The sequence below is a fragment of the Fukomys damarensis genome, unplaced genomic scaffold, assembly GCF_012274545.1.
Source record: "Fukomys damarensis isolate Sample0158 unplaced genomic scaffold, DMR_v1.0_HiC HiC_scaffold_35, whole genome shotgun sequence".
NCBI classification, from domain to species: domain Eukaryota; kingdom Metazoa; phylum Chordata; class Mammalia; order Rodentia; family Bathyergidae; genus Fukomys; species Fukomys damarensis.
In genome coordinates this window covers 8,509,302-8,530,449 of record NW_022900947.1, presented here as the reverse complement: position 1 = coordinate 8,530,449, position 21,148 = coordinate 8,509,302, and the positions used below count along the sequence as shown (strand labels likewise).

At 42.6% G+C, this 21,148-nt stretch overlaps 1 long non-coding RNA gene across 1 annotated transcript in view; it reads left to right on the top strand.

Moving 5' to 3' along the window:
• Window positions 1–19,792, top strand: part of LOC104874670 — a 33,214-nt gene extending 13,422 nt beyond the window's left edge. The window contains exon 3 of the long non-coding RNA XR_783833.1: window positions 19,742–19,792. This is a non-coding gene — a long non-coding RNA (uncharacterized LOC104874670). The remainder of the gene's footprint in view (window positions 1–19,741) is intronic.
• The last annotated feature ends 1,356 nt before the right edge of the window (window positions 19,793–21,148 follow it).

Below are 21,148 nucleotides of genomic sequence, written 5' to 3'. Positions count from 1 at the left end.
CCTCCAGGGTCTTTGGGGCCTTCCTGGTCTGTTGTCGCGCAGGCCGGGAGCTCCCGCGCAAGCCGGGAGCTCGCGCGCACGCCGCCGGGTGATCGCCAAGATGTGGTTTTTCTATGAAATGGAATAGCACTCAGCCATAAAGAAGGAGAAAATAGATTCATTCATAGGAAAATGGATACATATAGAAGATATACTCCTAAGTGAAATAAATAAGTCACACATGTGTAAATACTGAATAGTTTCCCTGGTGTGAATAATCTGCAACAATGCATAAGATTCTAATAAGATTACTGACATTTAGAAATGGGAAGAAAGGAGCTAAAGGTGTAGGGAAGGTGGGATGGGTAGGGGAAGAGTAAAAAGGGAAAAGAAAAAATGTGAGAGAATGAAAAGATGAAAATAAAGTGTGTGTAGATGGGGAGGGGAGGAGGGAGTGAAGGGAGGGCAGGGGTAAGGGGAAAAAATGAGAATCAAGACTTGTCATGTAGAGGTACAAGATCCCAACAATGACTGTAACTGTACTGTATAACTAAAATGTACCAATAAATTCAAAGCTGAAAAAAAAAAAGTGGGCTCGTTGTGGACATCATGGGAGCCTGTCCACTAGAGGCAGATTCCTCCTGGTCCCCCTTGTACCTTCAATATTATTTCTGTCTCCTTCTTTTATTCCCCATCATTTCCCCTACAGGTCTAGTAAGCCATGGCAAATGTTCAGCCTGTAGGATTTAGCATCTATCATAGTGAATAGATCTCAACCCTATTGAAGTTCAAGTCTTGAAAGCCTACTTATTCTTTCTAGATACTAAAAGTTGCTCCTATAAATTCAATTCTTAATTGACTTTAATACCAAAGGAAACAAGAAGCTTCTCTTTATACCTGATATCACTGGGGTATGGTATGGAATCAGATGCTCATCAGTTCAAATCCCAGATTTTTTCCCCTACCAAAATCATCCAGAACAAGCCACACCTCTGGGTCTTTATTTTCTCAGTTGTGAATGGCAGTGTTGTCTAGAGCCCAGGGTGATGGTGCAGACAATTAAAGGTAGGACAAGAACAGCCTCCAAGACAGTGCCAGCAGAGAGAAGGTATTTAGCACATGTGGAGAAGTCTCTTCTGATTTTTGGGAAATATATGTCACTCAAAGTTGCCCCTCACTGACCCTCAGCATCAAACCAAACTGGCTCTGTCTAAAGTTCAACTTGTTCCCTTTGATCCTTGCATTTGAGCCTGCTGGTCACCACCTTGGAAACCCACTCTGCAGTCTGCGGGCTGCTATCTGATGCAATCAGGCCTCCTGAAGGGTTCCTGATGCCTGGGGACTTCTGTGAAAAGTAAGGATAAGCTATGTGAAACTAGACTGCGAACTTTCAAGTACAGCTTTAAATATGAGACAGTAATTTTTAATATACATTTTAAAACCTGTAGGTACAGACAAAGGGAGCATTCCCATACGTCAAAGACCCATGACTAATCTTTGTGATATGCACTTTATCATTTGCTTCATTTCCAATGACCTCATTAATTCAACATTACTAGTTTCTACATTTTGAAAAATGAGGAAACTGAGACTCAGATCCTGGGATCACATAGCAAGCCTGCAATGAGAGAGAATTCTAATCCCGGGTCTGACACTGTAGATCATGCCTTCAGAACTTCCTGTTTTCCAGAAGGATATGTTTAAGAGTCTGAATATTATTCAAGCCAGCTCTGATTGGTCAAAAAGCCCATTGTATGAATGTTCTCATCATGGCAATGATTCTTCTTCATCTTAACTTTCAATGTGCACAATTAACAAAACAATAGCCTATAAGGATGGAATTCTAGAATAATTTCCATGCTTCGTTCAACTGTCTAATTACAGACATGCTTTCTCACAACAGGTTATCACAAAATTTTTGTTGAATGTACCCTTTATAGTTCACATTTTAAATATTTCTTTATAATTAAAAATAGTGTATCTATATAGTCTATGAAGAAAGAAAAAACCCTAATTTCACCATCTAGACAACTATTGTTAATCCTTTAAAGTATTTTCTTCTAATTTGAATAATGTGCGTGTCTTGTGATATTATGGTATGTTCAAATTAAACACTGTTCTTTTTAATACTGTCCTTTTGCTTTTTATTGCAAAAGAGAAAGTTTCTTTCTGTGAAAAACTTACAAATTAATACAAATGAAAAATAGCATACCCAATGTAACATTTTAAAAACAATGAGTGTCAAGTATATAACTCATGATAACCAGAAATAGCTACTTTTCTTTACCCTTCACGTTTTCCGTGTATTTTAATGTGTTTGAGTTAATGGCACAATACTGCTTTTAAGCATAAAGAACTCAGACATGTTCATAGTTCCTAGATGGAAGATAAAATGAAGAGCAGTTTAATGACAGATAATGTCTGCCAGTGGGTGGTTTATTTCTTTCCAAAAACCCAGGCTCTTCCTGGTTTTAGTATAAATTTTAAAGACACAGAAAATTATTATTCAAGGTCTGCCAATGAAAATGGTCATATGTCACTCTCTGCAATGCTCCTCTTATAGAAAAGAAATGGATTAATTTTGTTGTTTATCAATTTTCTCAGTGGTGTTTTAAATATTTCACCATTTTAGCAATCATTTCCAAGAGTTTGAACAGAATAATGAGAATCACTGTTTAAAATGGACATTGATAAAGGATACAGATTCCACCTGAATCTGAATTCTGGAAATGCATACCCTGGAAAGTTGGAATAGGAGAAACAACCCAGGAGAGCTCCACTGTGGGCCAAGCTATTCCCATGTTGGTGCAACTCAGCACCCTAGAGAGGGTCCTAAGTGTGGGCCCAGTGTGAGCAGAGAGCCTGGAGGCCGAAGTCTTGCCTTTTCCAGTCTTGGCTCTCCATCTGTAATCAGTTCCTGGTAAATGCAGTATGCCCGTAAGTCCTTTCTTCCCTCGCCCCATCAACTGGCAGACAGGAAGTAAACCATAAACCGAGGCTCATTTTTTCAGAGAATACTTTTCCGTACTAAAGACAACTTGGAGGCAGACAATATTCTTGGTGCACACTATTGTTTTCGCACTTAAAAAATTCTTCACATATCACTGTATTCAAAGATACATTGGCATTCAGTGCTTCAAAAGAAAAGCTTTCTTGATTCTGTTCCTTTGTAAGAAATCAGTTTGGGAATTTTGTTTTGTTTTATCTGCCTCATTTCCTGTTTGCCTATAACCTGGTAGGGTTTGCTTATTTTTATCTTTAAATTACATGAGTAATTCTCAATCAAGAAGTTTATTCTCTAAGTAGTTTAGCAAAGCCTATCTGCAAATAGTGTGCAAAGATAGGAATATCCATAGTATTGTTATTTGTAGCAAAAAAGAAGAAAATGAAATGCTTATTAATAGTGGGATAAATTGCAGTGCATCTGGATGGACAGTCTTTTCAGGGGTTTCAAACATTGACTAGCATCCTACGTCCTGACAGGAAGAACCGTCCACAATGAATTGCTAAGTTAAAAACTCACAGGACAGAACTATGTTTACTGTAATAATCCTTCATCGAAAACTTCAACAAATGTTTGTAGGTGCTAACAGATGCAGAGTGAAAAATCTTTAAAGTGTTCAACCAACCACTGTCACCTTTACTTCTGGATACCAGGGTAGAAGAAGCAAGGGGCAGCTTTTATCATTTACATTATACTCATGATGTATTAAAATGTTATAATTTTTATAATTAAATGCACAAGTGCACACAGTTTTGTTTCTGTTTGCAGCTTGTTTCACTGCCATCATTTATAATTTAAAGAACTAATTCTAGCTTATTTGTATGCACCTTCTTAAAGTGGCAAATTTTCTTTAAATGTCTTTTATTTCTATGTTTACAGCAGGTAGAATCAATTTATAATTTTTAAAGCTTCTGTCTCAGCCTTTTTAAGAAAACATGCATCTTTCAACACTGTTTCTAAAACTTGCTTCTTATAAGGTAGTTTCCCAGAAACTCAACTATATTCTTACCACTTCTTAACACTTACATAATTCTGCTGTTGGACTCTCAGTTTCCTAAACCTTCTTCCTTATCTCATCCAGTCCCTTTTACATGCCATCTTATTGTTCTTTCTTTTGTGACGTTTGTTCTGTATCCAAGAGGCTTATCATTTCTGGCATTTCATCTCAAGATACAAAATAATTTCCTTTCAAAATAATCATTTCTTTCAGCAAATAACTGTCAAAAGTTTGCTATACCTCCCACAGGAAGAATCTGATTCATTTCAAAAATAAAACTGAAGCAATACTAAAAAATCAGTAACAGTATAAAAATAAAATCCAGATACTCAGCTTCTTTGGAAGCACAGAGAGATTTGGGAAGGCTGCATCTGCATTTTCACAAGGGAGCCCCTTTAAGGCACATACTCTCCAGTTTGGCTCTGTTGCTTTCGTCAGTCCATATCTTTGCTACCTTAGGTGCTGGAATTTTCAACTCAGTATAAACTTGAGTTTCCTAGGGCTACCATAACAAATTACCTACCATCTTGGTATATTATAGTAACAGCAATATTGGATTCACAATTCTGGAGGTCAGAAGTCCAAAATCAAGGTGTTGGAAAGGTCATGTTCTCACTGAAGATCCTAAGGAAGAGGTCTTCTTTGGTTGTTCAAACCTGTGACAGCTTCTGGCGGTTCTTGGCTTAAGGCCCCACTACTCCAATCTCTGCCTTTGTCATCCTATGACCTTCTTTTCTCTATGTGCTTATGCATGTGATTTACTCTATCTTTTAAAGACACTCTCACTGGATTTAGGACTCATCTTGAGCCAGTATGACTGATCTTCATCTCTTCTTAACTATGTTTGCAGAGAATCTATTTCCAAGTAAGTTACACACTGAGGTTCTGAGTGGACATGGATTTCACCAAGAACCCATTCAAGGATACACAGTCCAAGGTCAACTTAATCCAAGGGATTCCCATTTAGGAGATCCCAGTCCAGGGGGCCATATTGAAAGAAGGATAAGTCTACCTCTTTTCTATAAAACATTTCAGCAACATACCACACTCACAATTTGTTCTCTGCTCTCCAGTTGCAGCTACTTTAATGTTAGCAAAATGTTGGCCTAGACCTGGCCTTCAGTGACTTGTCAATCCAAGTTTATAGCTATCTTTTGAGCTTACATCTTCTCGTAAGCCTCTGAGGGTGTTTTACTGCACTATAGACAAGCTATACCAGGGGCTGTTAACAGACACCCTTTTAAACTACCAGTCAGTGAATCAACTTTATCCGTTGAAATGTTGAAAACAAGGAAAGGGTGAAGCTTTTTCCCCTTCAGGCCAACTCCTCACTCCCTCCACACTCACTGCTCCCACCTGCTGTCCCCCAAACCATCAATCACATGGGTGATTAGAGTGATATAGGAAATAAGATGGAGTTGCCCTGCAAATACAGAACAAGAAGCCAGATGAAACTGAGTAAGACATCACAATACAGCTGCTGAGATCTTTTAATTCTGAGTTCTGAAGCTTTCATTTGTTAATGCTGATTAAATAATGAAAACAATTCCAGGTTAGGAAAATGTTAGTAATCAGCACTACACAATAGCTATTGTCATTGATGTGTATACTTAATGAAAAAACTAATTACTGCATATTCATTATTGCATTATTGGTAATATAACATCCCTAATACAGAAGAAGGAATATTTTTAAGAACAAGAAAAATTCCTTACTCATAAGAAAATTGGAGGGAAAAAATAACAGAAAGAAAAAGTACTTTAAAATTTCTAAAATTCAATGTGGAAATTGAAGTCTAGAGAGGAAAAATGATTTATCCTATGTCACTCAGATAATTGGCAATAGAATTGGAACTGTGCCCTGGACACGTTGCCATATACGTTGGTGTTCTCTCTGGAAATAATGCAGTTAAAATATTTTAAGCAAGTTGAGACTACCTCATCTTCTGTATTAACTGCATTCACTCATACATTACAATGCAGTTTCTAAGTACTTTGCCAACATTTTTACAAAACACATGTCATTTGATTCTCACAGTAGTCCTTGGATGAGAAGACAGGAGGTAGCACTATATCACTCCCGCATAAGGAAATGGAACACCCAAATTTCCATGTTAGCAATTCATTCAGTGAACAGAGCTCTCCTATTCTGCACTGGACAAAGAAAGCTCAGAATCCCAAGGGTTGTACTGTCTGACGAATGAAGCAAAATTAACTGGACAATAGGGTAGATGTTGAGATGAAGGTCAGCCCCAAGTGCTAAGGAAGGGGAGAAGTAGGTAAGGAAAGAGCAGACCTTGGAGGAAGATTTCTGTTGGAGCTGAAGCTAAAGAGCAGCTGCTCACCAGGTGGATGACAGGAGATTTTGTATTCCAGCTGAAAAGAGGGAAGCACCGTGCACAGAAGACAGACTGTTCTATGCTGCAACATTGCAGCACGGCTCCTGAGAAGGGCCCAGACCAGCAGAGCCACAGAGACAATGGTATCGCATTATGGAGGCTGGGGCAACGAATCTGAATTTCATCCAGCAGATAAGTAGGCTGCTGAAGGTTTTAAAACTTAAAGATGCTATGTAATCAGATCTGTATTTTAGAAAATAAACCTTTAAAGAAATACCTGCTAATTCAAATGCCACCCAAGCTCAGGCAGGTAGCATAAAAGAAAACAGTAGTGAAGGAGATTATGACAACTTGAAGAGAAATCAGGAGCCTGTGCTAAAAGGGGATGGCCTCCTTCTACCTCATCTCATGGTTGTTCACCGTGGACCAGGATGCTCAGCCCATTTAAGTTTGCAAAGGAAACAGGAAACACCTATTTCATGCAGAATTGTTTGATTTTTAAATCTTGACATCTTAGTCCAAAAGTTGTGTTAGACAAATAAAGAAAAGTAAAATATATCTGTGTGCTGCAAATACCCAACAAACCATCCTTTGGGCCCTTGAACTGTATACAAGAATCTAGAAGCAGAGAGACTATTAGGAATCTATTTCAAAACTCCAAAGCTGAGACAGAGCCACTGAGGAATAAAAGAAGGAGAAAGCTGGTGCTCAGAATCAAGAGGGGACCGCCAGGTTCAGGCAGAGCAACCTTACCAGTGTTTGGACTCCAGGCTGTGATGTAGTCCTGCCTCTTATCTCACTGTCACTGTGGAGGTAGGTTTTACATTTTTATTTTCAATTTAAGAGAAGCAAAACATGGGACTGAAAAACAAGCTTTTAATACCACAAAAGCCCACATCCCTTGAACCCTGCAAGTCCAAATTGGGGTTCAGTGGCTCCAGTTTAGATCCAAAGCCAGATTCAGAAGCAAGACCAGCACTCTCTTTCTCCATATTAGTCTCTGAGGTATTCAGTTAACGTTCTCCGCCATAAAACAGGAAATGGTTGATCTCCTTCCCCTACCTCTGCTGTCTCTCTGATTTAAGTACTTTCCACCTGTGAATGTCCTTGATTACTCCTGAACCACATTCTGTGCCGTAAAAGGCACTAGATTAAAGACTGCATTGGCTCTGTGCCTTAGTGGAGTGATTTTGAAGAGTGCTGGGAGATTGCTCTTCCCTTCCCAGAGCCATAAGGTTCATCACGAGTGCCCTCCCATTCTGAAATTTGCCCTGAAAATCCACGCCGTTAAGACTCAACCCAGAAGGCCTCTCCTCCATACAGCTTATTCTCACCATGCCAGAACCCCCGACCGCAGATTGAGCCAGTGTGCTCTATGTGGATCATCATCGTTTGTCATCGTGTAACTCGTTTCCACTCCTGAAACCTCTAAGCCATCTCCACATGGCAGCTAGAGCGTCTTCTGATCTCCATCACTGCCAGCTTAACTTCTTCCCTAGCTTGCCTTTTGCAGTTAGAATAGAATTTAAACTCCCTTAAGTGATCTATAAAACCTTGGATTATCTGATCCTGTCTACAACCACTACCACTCTTCTTTTCTGATTACTTTCAAACTTTGTGGTCCTCTTTGCAATCCTCGGATAGCACCACTAGGCCTTTGCACTCACCATTACCTTGAATTACAGTGCTCCCCCCACAACTGGATCTTTCTTATCCTTCTGTTCTTATGTTAAATGCCATCTCTCTAGAGCAGCCTTTCACTACTATCATACTCAACCTCCTCACTCATTCTCTCTCTCTGCAAGTGGCCCACTTACTTCCTAATTGCAGCTGGCTTTCAGAATTAACCTTTCAGACCTCCAAATGCTAGAATGTAGCTGCCCGTTGTCCCGGCTCTTGCTGTGTGATCCAGCCCCACATATGCTCTGACACCACACTTCCCAGGGACTACCCTCATACCCAATGACTAAGTATAGCAGGACACCAAGGCAGCCATTCCTGGGAGACCTGGGGCAACTCTGACTGGAAACACTGGTGTGGGGTGAGTGAGTGAGCTGTGCTAAAGCTTTCCAGACTGCACAGAAGCTTGAGAGTCTACTCATCCAACCTATCTTCTTCTCAAGGCAGTCAGGTCAGCCTGGAAGGATGGCAGCTCCTGTCCAGAGCTATTCCTGGGTTCCCTTGAAGATCTGTCTCCTTTCTGATTCTTTCAGAACTCAAATCAGCACAACAGTATTTGTCTGAGTATTTGTCTATGTTGATTTATTTCTTTAGTCTTGTCAATAAAATACCAGCTCCTTTAAGATAGACTCACTCACTACTCACTACGGTTCACAGCCTCTGGAACCATCCTAGATCACACAGGTGTTTATCAGCCTTTGCACACGAGAGTAAGCCTCTCCTGGCCACTCTGCACACAGATCTATTACTACGTGGACACATCATGTAGAAATATGTGTACATCTTCATGTCTCCTCGGAATGAAGGATTTCTGAAAGCGTTCCATGTACAGAGTTTGATCCCAGGCTATAGCCCAGAGCCTGGGCATCTTAGCAGCTCCATTTGTGTTTGTTGAGTTGAGACGCCATCCTCCTTCCTCTCCCATTCGCAGACCACGCACAACAAAGTCACACCCTGATCTGCCCTCTGTCATACAGTCTGCTTTACCCTCTTGTGTCTCCTGTCTCTGTGAGTGACCCCAGTATTCTCCCAGTTTTCCACAAACTTTCCTCCTCCATCACTAGCCTTCTAAGTTCCCCTAGCACTTGAGGCTGTCCAAACCATCTCCATGTCTTTCCTTCTTATCTCCTAATATCTGCTCATCAAGTGCCCCTTTCTCCATTTCGCCATGTCTACTACCCCCTTCTCGTCTAAACCACCATCATCTCTCCTTTGGAATAATACAAACATTTCCTCAATAGGTTCTTGTTCCTTCTCCCTATACTTCTCACCCAGTAGCCAGAGGTCTTCGCCATGTCTACTACCCCCTTCTCGTCTAAACCACCATCATCTCTCCTTTGGAATAATACAAAGCATTTCCTCAATAGGTTCTTGTTCCTTCTCCCTATACTTCTCACCCAGTAGCCAGAGGTACTTTCTAAAACAGACCTAGTCAGTTTCCACTCTATCTAAGGCCATTCAATTCTATGTAGCCCAAATGAGGAGACCTTTCAGGATCCCTGTCTTGTGTCTTTCTCTGCTGTACACACTGCTACCCCATCTTCCAGCCACTCTCACCAGTTTGCTGGGCCCCAAATCTACCTCCCTCTTTCTTGGAGAAATGCACTCCCCTCACTCACCCTGAGTCCATTGTGCTAATTCCCGCTGACAGCACTTTTTCCAAGAATTCTTCTACAGACTGGCTCAGTCTGGATTAAACAGTTTTTCCCCAAATTCCTAAAGAATGTTAGACTAGCCCCATCATGCTGCTACTCTCTGTCCCCCGATGACTGTTGTGTATAAAACAAAGATTCCGTGCCACGACTCCATGGCATCCAGTCCAGTCTAAAAGAAATCCTCCAGAGCCTCCAGACACAGCAGTGTTCATCTCCCTCCCTAACCTCATATCCGTATCTCCCTGAGTTCTGGCCATTCTCAGCTACATCCAGGGCTGCCCTACACGGAACTAGCTCTCAAGTCCCAGGAGGCATTGTCCCTCCTGCTCAGACTGCCTTTCTTCTTCTTCCTCTAGTCAGTTGCTCTCAACCCTTCAATATCCAGCTCAGGACTTCCTTCTATGAAGTCTTTCTGATCCTCCTCTCCTCCAGGTAGAACTGATCACCTCTTCCACTGTGGTCTTGTGTAATCTGTACAAATTTCACTTATTTACTTCATAGCATTTCTTGGTTTATGAGTCTGTGTCTGCCACTGATCTATAAACTCTTCAAGGGTATGAACAAGGTCTTCTTCAGCTTTCTTTTTCTAGTGGCTGCTTCATGCAGAGAAGGTGTTCAGTACATATTCATTGAGTGAACAAATGGGTAAACACCTCCATCTATTCTTCAAGGCTTTCCGATTTTAACCTCTCTGCTCATTCTCCCTCTTTGAACATAGTAAATCACACGCTTTATTTCCTGAGCTCTATACATACACAGCTTTACAATCTTTTCCTAGTAGGCTCTAAGCATCTAAGGAGCAAGGACAAAGCTTAACGGTTTCTTTGTCTCTCCGTTTGTGTTCTTCACAAAGGTGGGGCTCAATATACTTCTGCTGATTGATGGTTGTTATTACTCTGTTATTCCTCTTTGATTCTGCCACTTACTGAGAAGAAATGTAAAAAGGAACCCTTCTCAGGAATCAAACAACTAAAATCACAAAATGTTCTTTTCTAAAAATAACACATCCCCAAAACACACGAAGCCGAACTGAGCACTTTCTCTGCCCCCATTAATGAGAGAAAGATGCCGCTTCCTCTGTGTTCGGTTTGTCTGCGTCATGTCTGCGTTGCCTGGAGATTTGTGGCTGTTGTTTAAAGAAAAGATCAAATGACAAAGGGAGATGGATGAGCTCCTTGATTAAAAGTCGAACTCACATACATCACCTTCCTCCAAGTTCACAGCATGTCCCACAACTGGGACTGCTGCAGCCCATGGTCCCTGCTATACTGAGGCCAGCCCACCCCATCCAGATATGCCCACTTGGCATGAGTGAAATCAAAGCCTCCTTGAAGGAATTTGAACTGGTCATTGATTGACTCAGTACCACTTCTGGAAAGAAAAGTAAGAAATTGGCATAGCATGGTGAAACCCATATGCCTTCAAATCCCAATTCCAACAGTGCCTCGCCCTGTGATCCTGGCCAGATTCTTTAGTCTCTCTAAGCTTTTATGCTATCATTTGAGAAAACAGGATGATAAGGACACACCTACCAGAATAGCCGATGTGCTGGAATAAGGCAGTAGAAACCTCTTACCATCCCTGCACTTAGTGCTCATTAAGGGTAGCTGTTATTAAATAACCAGAACCACACCTATAAAAATAGATACCACATCAGTGTGTCTGCTTGTAGATCTCATAGTAGCTCTTTATCCTTATGTATTATTCTGTTGCATCTAGAAAGGCTAGATTTCCAGGAAGTTAAGTAGCTATCCAGTACCTCCCAACTATAGAGGTAATCTTTATGGCAGAATAGTGGAGTCCTGCACATTCTCATGCCTCTGGTTTCTACCTACCAGGGTGACAGGGGACCAGGGCCATAAACTCCCACAACTTCCAAAAGGATTTCTGACAGAAGAGCAGCCTGACCGAATGGATTCTCCTTAATACAGCTAGTTGAGACTTTAGCCTCACATGGGCTTCCCCCGCCATCATCATCTCCGGGAGAGCTGGCCTTCACTGGCTTCCCATTCCCACGAACAACACCCTGCCCATCTTTTTGTCCAAGGATTAGAATACCTGCCACTCAAGAAAGACCCCTAGGTCCTTTAAAAGTGAACCATTAGCTCTTTTCCCTCCAAAAACATCTAAGCCTTTCTTTTTCCTTCCTACAAAGCATTCCCATCTATCTTGCAGTGTGTGTGTGTGTGTGCGCGCGCGCGTGTGTGTGTGTGTGTGTGTGTGTGTGAGTGTGTGTTTGCCATTGAATTCTTAACCTCTCAGAGAGTGTTGCTCCTTGGATTGCACTTGTGGGAGAAGGAAAAAGGCCTCAAGCTCCCTCTAGAGGTGGCAATGATGTGACCAATACTTAGCAACACTGCCTTGCTGACACATGCCAAGCAGCAGTGGAAGAGACCAGAGGCAATGCCTCTCATCTTACGTGTCAAAAGCCCTAAAGGAATGCATTCAAGCCAATATTCCTTATTTTCAAAAAATGAATATGAACAAAGTGAAACCCTTACATGCACCACAAGTGTGCACACAGACATCTGCTCTCTTCAATAAGAGAATGGAGACTTTGATCCCTGGGGCCCCAGCAGAAAGAAAGTAACCAGCCAGCCACCAGCCAACCCGCAGGCTGGGAGCATAAGGCTACACCCAGCCACCAGAGTAGAGTGAAGCACTGAGCTGTAAGAGGCACCCACTGTGGCAACCTGCTCACTGTGGAGATCTTCGGGAGGACAGAGGCCACCTGCCCTAGATGAAGAAAGAAATGCAAGTCAGTGGGAAGCAGCAGGGTGACTGGAGATCCACAGGCCACTATTCCTGCCTCTGTACCCAGCTTGTGCATGAGAACTATTCGGGACTTAGTAAATACAATTTTGGAGTAATGTTGAATGAGTACATATAGCTATCTAGGGTTTGCTAACTGAGGCAACTGAGGGCTACAGGTTCCATAGATTAGAGTTATGTCCTCCAAAGGGATATGTTCAAGTCCTAACCTTTGTGCTTGTGAGCACCACCTTATTTGGAAATAGGATCATTAAACATGAAGAGGAAGTTACTCCAGAATTGGCTGGGCATCGATCCAAAGATGGGTATTCTTATAGTAAGAGGAAATTTTGAACATAGATGCAGAGACTCACATGGAGAGCACCACGCGGCACTGAAGGTGAAGATGACAGTAGAGCTTCTGTGAGCCAAGGGATGCAAGGGACGCCATGGGTTCCTGGCAACCAGCAACAAACACTGGGAGAGAGGCATGAAGGTCCCTCTGCAGTGTTTTCAAAGGGAGCATGGCTCGACTCATACCCTGGTCTTGGGCTTTTGGCTTCCATAACTATGACAGAGTAAACTACTGTTTTCAAAAACCACTTAGGTTAAGAAATCTGTCAAGGTACCTCTATCCACCTAATGCAGCATTCACTCCTTTATCAGAATAGAAAATTCAAGGATGCCCAAAAGAGGGTCTCACATCCTTTTGTCCCTCTTAAAAACAGTCCAAGAACACCCAGGGATTATTTGCACTGCTCCTTATTATCTGCTTGAGGATGAACCCTTTCAATCCAGCAATCAATTCTGGGCTCAGAACTTGAAGGTCTACCATGAAGTCTTCAGTTATATCTCTGCAGGTCCCATGGGGCTTCAACTCCAAGCAATAGGTGAGAGCAGAGAGAGAAAACTGAAACTATGGGTGCACCTCTATTCTCTGATGTAAGACACTGACAGGCAGCTTTCTGCCTAAATCTTTTTGTAGAAATATTTTTTAAAGCATGCATACTTTGCAACACCAGGCGTTTCAGATGTTACATGCTCTGATTGCAAAAATAGCTTCTCTTCAGCCTAAGGACAATAAACAATCGCCATGGTCTGTTAATCTCATCTGCTTCCTAGGGGGAAATCACTGCGTGTAAGTCACAGAGGAACCCCACGTCTCTTCCCCAGAAGAGGGCTTGTTCTCAGGGTTTTTTTTTTTTCCATGGACCCTGGGAGCATTGGGATCAGCCTTCTTTTGTCTTTAGATCTGTGATACCCAGTTCCAAATCTGGCATCTTGTAGGTGCTCTGCCTACATCTGGGAGTGGGAAGGATGGGAAAAGAAAAAAATTCTCCCCACTGGAAAAATCTATAAAGACCTGAGGATATGCTTCCTCTGAGTTTTATTTTTCAGTTAATATCATTTCAAGGTGAAACATAATGATATAACCCTACTTGTGCATGAATGGGCTTCAACCATGCCACTGCACAGTTTTAAAAATTCTCTCAGGAGGACAAAGTAAGGTGAGCACACGTTACTGGTCAAACTTGCCTGGTTCCAAGACAGTTGCTGCCAAGCAGCTGGACTCCCTGGAATTTCTTCTGAACTGACTTTGACTTTGAGTCTCTGATGAGCTATTTGCTGACTCTGGAGACAGCCTGTTATGTTTGTTTCTCAACAGGGCTCCTGGAAAGCTCCATTTGGCCCAAGTCTCCAAATTCTCTATGATTAGCTTTTGTAGACTCATCCTGCTAAATATGCTATGTGCCAACTGCGAAAGCAATCCCACCCATCCTGCCTGGTTACTGGAGCCTCTGCTCTGGTAGGAGCTCAAGGGGCAGTGGGGATTCTCCAGAGGTCTTCCTCAGAAGAAGTCACCAACAAGCCATGCATGTAGCAATGCTCAAGGAACTTCCCTGAAATAACACCCCTGTCATTGCATTATGTAGGTTTTCTAGAGACTTAATCTTAAGAACTGATTTTACCCAATTCTAGAGAAATGTCTAATAGTGTCTTGTCTAAACTATTGAGAGGTCAGAAGAGGGAATAAGAGGATGAAAACAAAAACAGGTGGAAATACAGGAGCAGGGGTTTTGTAAATAAGACTTGGGAAGGCACAATGTACTACATTTTTATCTGTGGGCAGAGGAAAGGAAGCTCAAATACCACTAAAGGGGTCAGGCAAACAGACAGAAAGAGTTTTTCCTAACTCGAGCATCCAGGTAATCTGAATAAGATTAGTTGCTCGAAAGACTTGGCAACAAAGGATGGGCCCAGAGGTCAGTGGTGAGCACAGACCTAGAGCAAATACAGACACAACTGGTGAAGACATTGTGTGAGCACAGGAGTCAGTAGCGCTCACCAACACTGAACAACATCCCGTTACCATGGAAGTGACATGGAGGCCCCAGGAGACCTTGATGGTGCCAATGATTTCTGAATCAAAATCAGTTTACCTTCAAAATAGGTTGATAATGTCAACTTCACTAGCTGCTGAGAGAACTCTTGGCAGGACTACATGAGAACGGTTGCTAAGGAACTTCAAAAAGTACCAACTGCAAGGAAGTGGAAAGGACTGTAATATTTTCATGACAAATCTCCCCTCACCTACTGTAGGCACAAAGCTTGCTTATGGGAGGAGCTGAGGCTCCAAAATTTGAAATGTGAGCTGGATGAGCCAAGGTACCTGTAAAATAAATAATCTCAAAGCAGGTCTTGATTCACGTGAGATTTCATTTGGCAAAATTGGGTGTAATTTCCCTTCGGTCTTGGGATTTCAAGAAAATGCACCCGGTGGAGGTATCTGAGTGGGTGAGCTTAAAGGTTCCTGAAGAGGAATCAGAAGGATGGAGTCTCACAGCAGGCAGGCAAACCACATCCTCCCCATAAGGGGTCTATGGGCCTAGTTAGTCTCATCTACCTGTAATACTTTGAGTGTGCGTGTGCATGTGTGTGCACACAAGTGTGCTCACCCTAGGCCCTGGCTTGTGCTGGTCCAATGCTTTGGGCAACATTAACTTCCTGTCCCAGCATGTGCTCTGACTTCCTCTAGTCATCTCTGAGGGGCACTCAAAGTGACATGAAGCCTGGAGACACCATCCTGATCCTTCAAGGATAAATAGGAAACACCTTCTCCTACATTCCAACTCGCAGGACTGCATGATCTTGGGCAAGTTACTTTCCCTCTCTGAGCCTCACTTTCTTTGTAAACCAAAGAGGGTCTGGCACCCATTAATAGTGGATGCAGAGACTAAGGTGGCCCACAGGAGAGCCATTTGAATAGTGGCTCAGAGATCAGCATGGCCAGTGGTTTCCAACCTTTATCTTCTATGATAGACTCATTCTTTTCCATACCCAAATCTTACATTGAAATCTGCTATAGAAACGTAAATGAAGCTGGACCCCCCTGGCAGCAGCGGCAGAGCCAGGCCATGAGCCTCTCCTTCCTGCTGTTCGGCCCTGAGGTGGCTGTCAGAGCTCCTGATGCCAGGTGCCGGAACCACCCTCCCCTGACTTAGCAGTACCTCCTCCCTGCACTTCACTGTCCCCTGTGATTCCCATAGAACAGACTACTCCTCACCCTCAACCTGGGCCAGAGGCTAACTGTGAGGCTTTTTATTTTATAGTCAAATCCAGGCACTCTCGACTCTTGATGAAAATCATTCTCAGGCCTTGCAGTATTGAGGAGAGAAAAATAATGCCTAAAATATATAAATAATTCAAGGCTGAGTTTATTCGTGATGCTGTGTTTTCTCCAGGCAGTGGTTTGTATAATCTCTCTTACACTGCCAGTCGGGCGGCCTCCGTAGCACTTATTATTGCAGACAACCCGTTAGAAGCTGTTTTGATTTATGCATCTACATTCCATTATGGAGGTAAGTTTATAGCACACTGCGGTTTCTGCTGTGACATCGGAGGAGGAAAAAAAAGACAGTAGATGAAAGAATAGGAGTAGTCATTTCTGCCAGTCCAGCAGAGAACAAGAGAAATGGGGTCCCATGTTTTAATAAAATTTTTAATTACTTCTTTTAGTGGAATACAGTCACAGAAATGCACACACACATGCTCGGGTTTGTTTTATCATATCAGATGTCTGCACAAGACAACAAATGCTTTTCAAACTTCTACAAAGTGCCACCTTTCTCTTGCTGATCATGGAGACACACTGTTGAATAAGACAGAGTCCCAGCTCTCAGAATGTATTCTTTTCCTACAACATGCTTCTGGTGAAAATGATGCTACCACCATTTTTGGCTTCCCAAAGATGCCTAGCACCAGACTGGCAAACGGCGCACATTTTATTTATGCTGAACTAGTGAGTGAACACAAGGTGAAGAATAAGACAAAGTCATATTGCCTCCTTCTTAAAGAAAAATATTGTAATGTTTTCCTGACTTCCTTTCACCAGACAGTAGAAAAGAAAGGCTGAAGTTTCCACAATGTCTTGGACTACTTTCCCCTAGTGACAAGGAATAGGATAATGAGAGAGCCACATTATTGAGCTTGCAGTCTTGTATAATCTTCATCAGCTCCCACAAGAATACCGCAGGCTTTGTTAAAGTGAGTGCAAAGGATGGCAAACTCCCACTTCTCTTCTGGTCAGTTGAATTCGACATAGTGCACAGTGTGATTAGTTTGCTCACAGGAGCACTAATAAGTCTTTGTGTAATTCCTGTGGTTCGACTAGAAGCAGGCTGATTCTGGACCACAAAGTAGGAAAATTCTTTCCATATTACTACAAGAGCATCAAGTTCCTACAGCACCACCTTGATGTAGACCAATAGGAGAATTTAAGTAGGGGAATAAACTGTAGCTGATTCTAAGATCAATCTGTGGAAAGGTACGGAGTTCCCCGAACATGGACTGTCTGCCCAATGCCCAGCCTCTACAAGGTAGCATCCAGCCTTGCTTTTCACATTCACTTGACATCTATACCCAAAGAAAAATGGACACTTACTGGGTGCAGAGGTAGCAATTTCAGTGTGGAACCCTGATACAAGCTGGATTGAGGGGCATGGCTTAGGCTTGATGGAAAAGAAGGAAAGATACATAACTGGTGGACAGAAAGACGCCTGGTGCTTTTAGCCAAACAATTGTAGAGGTAAGAATGAAAGACCCTACTGGCAAAAGTAGAAACAGTGTACAGTGTGCACCCACTTACGTTTTGGCAAGGAAGACCCTTAACTGAAGAAAGAGACAGAAGAGAGCCTACTGTGTTCAAGCACAGAGAAGCTGGAAGCACAGTGAACTCACCCACTCATGAATTTGTCTCAGTGAGTGACCGGCCAGCCTTCCCCTCTTGATGCAGACTAGTTGGGGGAGGAAAAGAAAGTACTCTCCTTCCTTAACCTTCCCACCTGGGGAGAATGGGCAGAAGTCAGCTAAGCTTTGAACAGATACTGTAACGTGAAGAAATGCACATCAGCAAGTCCTGTCTCAGAGAAGCCAAGCAGAGAGCTGATAACTTTGTCAAAAAACCATCAGGGAGTCAGAGAAAATTGACAGGAAGAAGCTAATAGTTTTGAGTGGTAGCCCATTTATTGTAGCCCTGGCCTCTCGGGAAGCCAAACTGTCTCTTAGGCACAGCTGTGATGTGCTGGGTCAGAGTTGGGTCCATGAGAGATTTAAGGAGAGCCGGAGAAGTAGATGCTGAATGCATCCTCAGATTGAGGCAGTAGCCGAAGTGTGAGCCAAATGAGAGACAGGAGACCACAAAAGGAAGGGAGCAGACCACTGAGGATAAAGGGAGATGGTGAGAGCTCACTCAAAGCGGGCCATCTCCTTTTGCAGGTGAGTTTCCACCTCCCTCAGAGGGCTCAGGCAAGTATAGAGTAGACAGTGTCCAAGGGAGGCTGACTGACCTCCTCGTTTGGGTTTCTTTGTTCCATGAAGGCATGTACAACTGCATTAGTATGCTAAGCAAAGGCCTCCCTTTGTTGTGGCAGGTGCTGCAGGAATTCAGAACAGCTGATGTTTTATAAAATCATGAGCCTGCAGAGAGCCCTGGGAGGTCAGAAAACCTGAGGCCCTGCCCTCACATCTGGTCCATCAGTGGGATGGTGCCACCGCTCAGAAGTATTTTCAAAATCATGTTTATTGTACTTCATTTTCTTATTTTAAGAGGGATATGCTTTCATAGCAGAAAAGGTGGAGCATGCAGAGAAGAACAGAGGAGAAAGTACAAATAATTTCTAATCTTACCACATAATGACAGAGTTTGAAGAGCCTGTATCTCTGCCTCTGTTTGACTGAGGGGTATGGATCTGCGTGCGCGAGTGTGTGTGTGTGTGTGTGTGTGTTACTGTAAATATATAAAAAGTAACCTTTCCTAAAAAGAACTTTTCTTAGTATCCAAAAATTGACAGATAACACTATAAATAAGGAGGCAGTAAGTGTCATATCACATTCTAAATCATATCAAATGCCTTCCTCAAATCTTAAAAAACAGCTATATGATCCAGCAACCCAACTTCTGAGTATTTATGAAAGGAATGGAATCAGTGTGTTAGAAAGATATTTATACTTTCATGTCCATTGTGGTACTAGAAAAGCCAAGGTTTAGAAATGATCCAAATGGATGGATATTTAAAGATAGTGTGGTTCATAGAATGCTATTCAACCTCTAAAAAGGAAATTGGGGGCTGGGGATTTAGCTCAGTGGTTCCGCCACCTGCCTCAAGAGCACAAGGTCCTGAGTTTGATCCCTGGTACCAAAAACAAAAAGGAAATTGAGCCACTTAAGACACTTGTAATAGACACTATTGTCTATTATGGACAGAAAAGGCAGAAAGCCAGACTCAGAAAGACAAATACAATAACAAAGCACCTATAGCATTATGGTATTGAATATTTAAAATTTGTTAAGAAGAAAAATCTTATGTCAAGCATTCTACTATGTACTCAAAATAATAATAATAAACTGAGAAGAGGAAACTGGGAAGTGATGGATATGTCCATGGCCTTGGTGGTGGTGATGGTTTCATGGGTGTATACTTATCCCCACATGTATCAAACTGTATGCATTAAGTATAGATTTTTACATGCCAGTCATACCTCAGTAAAGTAATTTTTTAAAATATAATGCTACCAACACTTCCACCAATACATTCTCCTCTATAAAAGAAGACCAAAGAGAGGAGAAAGGACAACTTAGGATTGTTGAGTGGAAATGCTGGGCTACGGCACACCCAACAGCTAAATCGGGGATCTATGAGATACGGAAAGAGCTTTTCAAGAGATGATATGTATATAATTTTGGGGAACACTTTCTGGACGAAAATATTGTCACCTCATTCCTTGTCTGTGCATTTTACTTAACAATGGTCTTATTGCTTCCTTCTGTTCTTCCCTAGGTAGGAAAATAGAGCCACAGAGAGAAAGTAAGACAGAGAGGGCGCCCACAGACAGATCAGCTTGCTTACTCAGGTGTCAAAATTGCAGAGGGCCAGAGGACCCTGTAAACTAGAGCCAGTCCTGACTCCACTAAGAGAGCAGCCTGCCAGGCAAGAACCTGAGCAGCAAGTGGCATGAGTGAATCATCAAGGAAGTATCTGTGAGAACACTGGAAATGGTCAGAGTTGGATCTTCTGCAGTTGGGAGGCCCCTGAAGAAGAACCTTAGGAAACTGACAATACATCTACTGTGAGAGAGCCACAAAAGAGCACAGAGATGGTATTCACCATGGGGAGAAACGTTAGGACCCTTCGATGTGAACCAAAGGAACAATAAGATTTAAGAGAGTGCTCTGCAACAGCAGCCAGGTAAGTGGTGCTCATGCCTGCCTCCCTCCTCCTCCATTCCCCACTCCCCTATAGGCCTATTGCGCATTGAAGGAGCAAAGAGGACAGGTCCAAGAGGAAAAATGGGGAAAGACAGGAAAACCACAGGTGGGATCGCCCCTCACCCACAGCCTCCAGGCCTCAAGCATGAGTACTACTGGGGAAGAGATGGGATTAGTCTTTAAAACTGGAAGGTTTTATACCTAAAGGGAATAGGAAATTATAGAATCTGCTACACTACGGACAAGACAAATTTAATGTAGCATTATTAGTAATAAGGACTAGGGAGAAATTCTTTGATGTTAATAACCCAACAAGCTGCATGCTTCACTAAATCTAAAAATATGCATACTCACAGACACACACAAGCGCACGCACACGCGCAGTTAATTCTCTAATTGGACAAAAGGAAAAATGGCCCAAAGCACCTGTGTTGCTTCACTCCCTTGCCTTTCCTCCTCATTGTATGACCCTAGATTCTTAGCAAAAAGCCAGAAATCCCCTCTAACTTGTACCCTCTCTCAAGTCACTGTTGCAGCTAGCAGAGTGTGGCATTGCCTCATCCAGTCCGAAGCTCCTCCTCCCAGTAGCTCACACCTGCTATGGGCTGGGGAAGTCAGCAGAGAAGGATGCAGCAATTTGAAGGCTAGTTTTTTTTGCTCTGACCTGCTTCTCAACCCACTCTGTAGCTCAGCAATCACAATGTGTGGTGGCTTTGTAATGCATCAGCATAGCTAAGTGGGAACTTAACTCCGAGAGTTTCATCTTTCTGAGGTTCTAGAGTGGAGAGGCTATAAAGAAAATGCACATGACATAGAAGCCATGGTGAAACAGTAGCCATATTTTGCACCTTCATGTTCAGTGTAGGGTACCAGGCACTGCACACAGTCACTGATCTTCCAGCTACTTTGTTGGCTCAGAGCAGCACTAGGATTCCTCTCCTGCAGCTCTCTCTGGTGCATAGGTAGCTCTATAGTGATG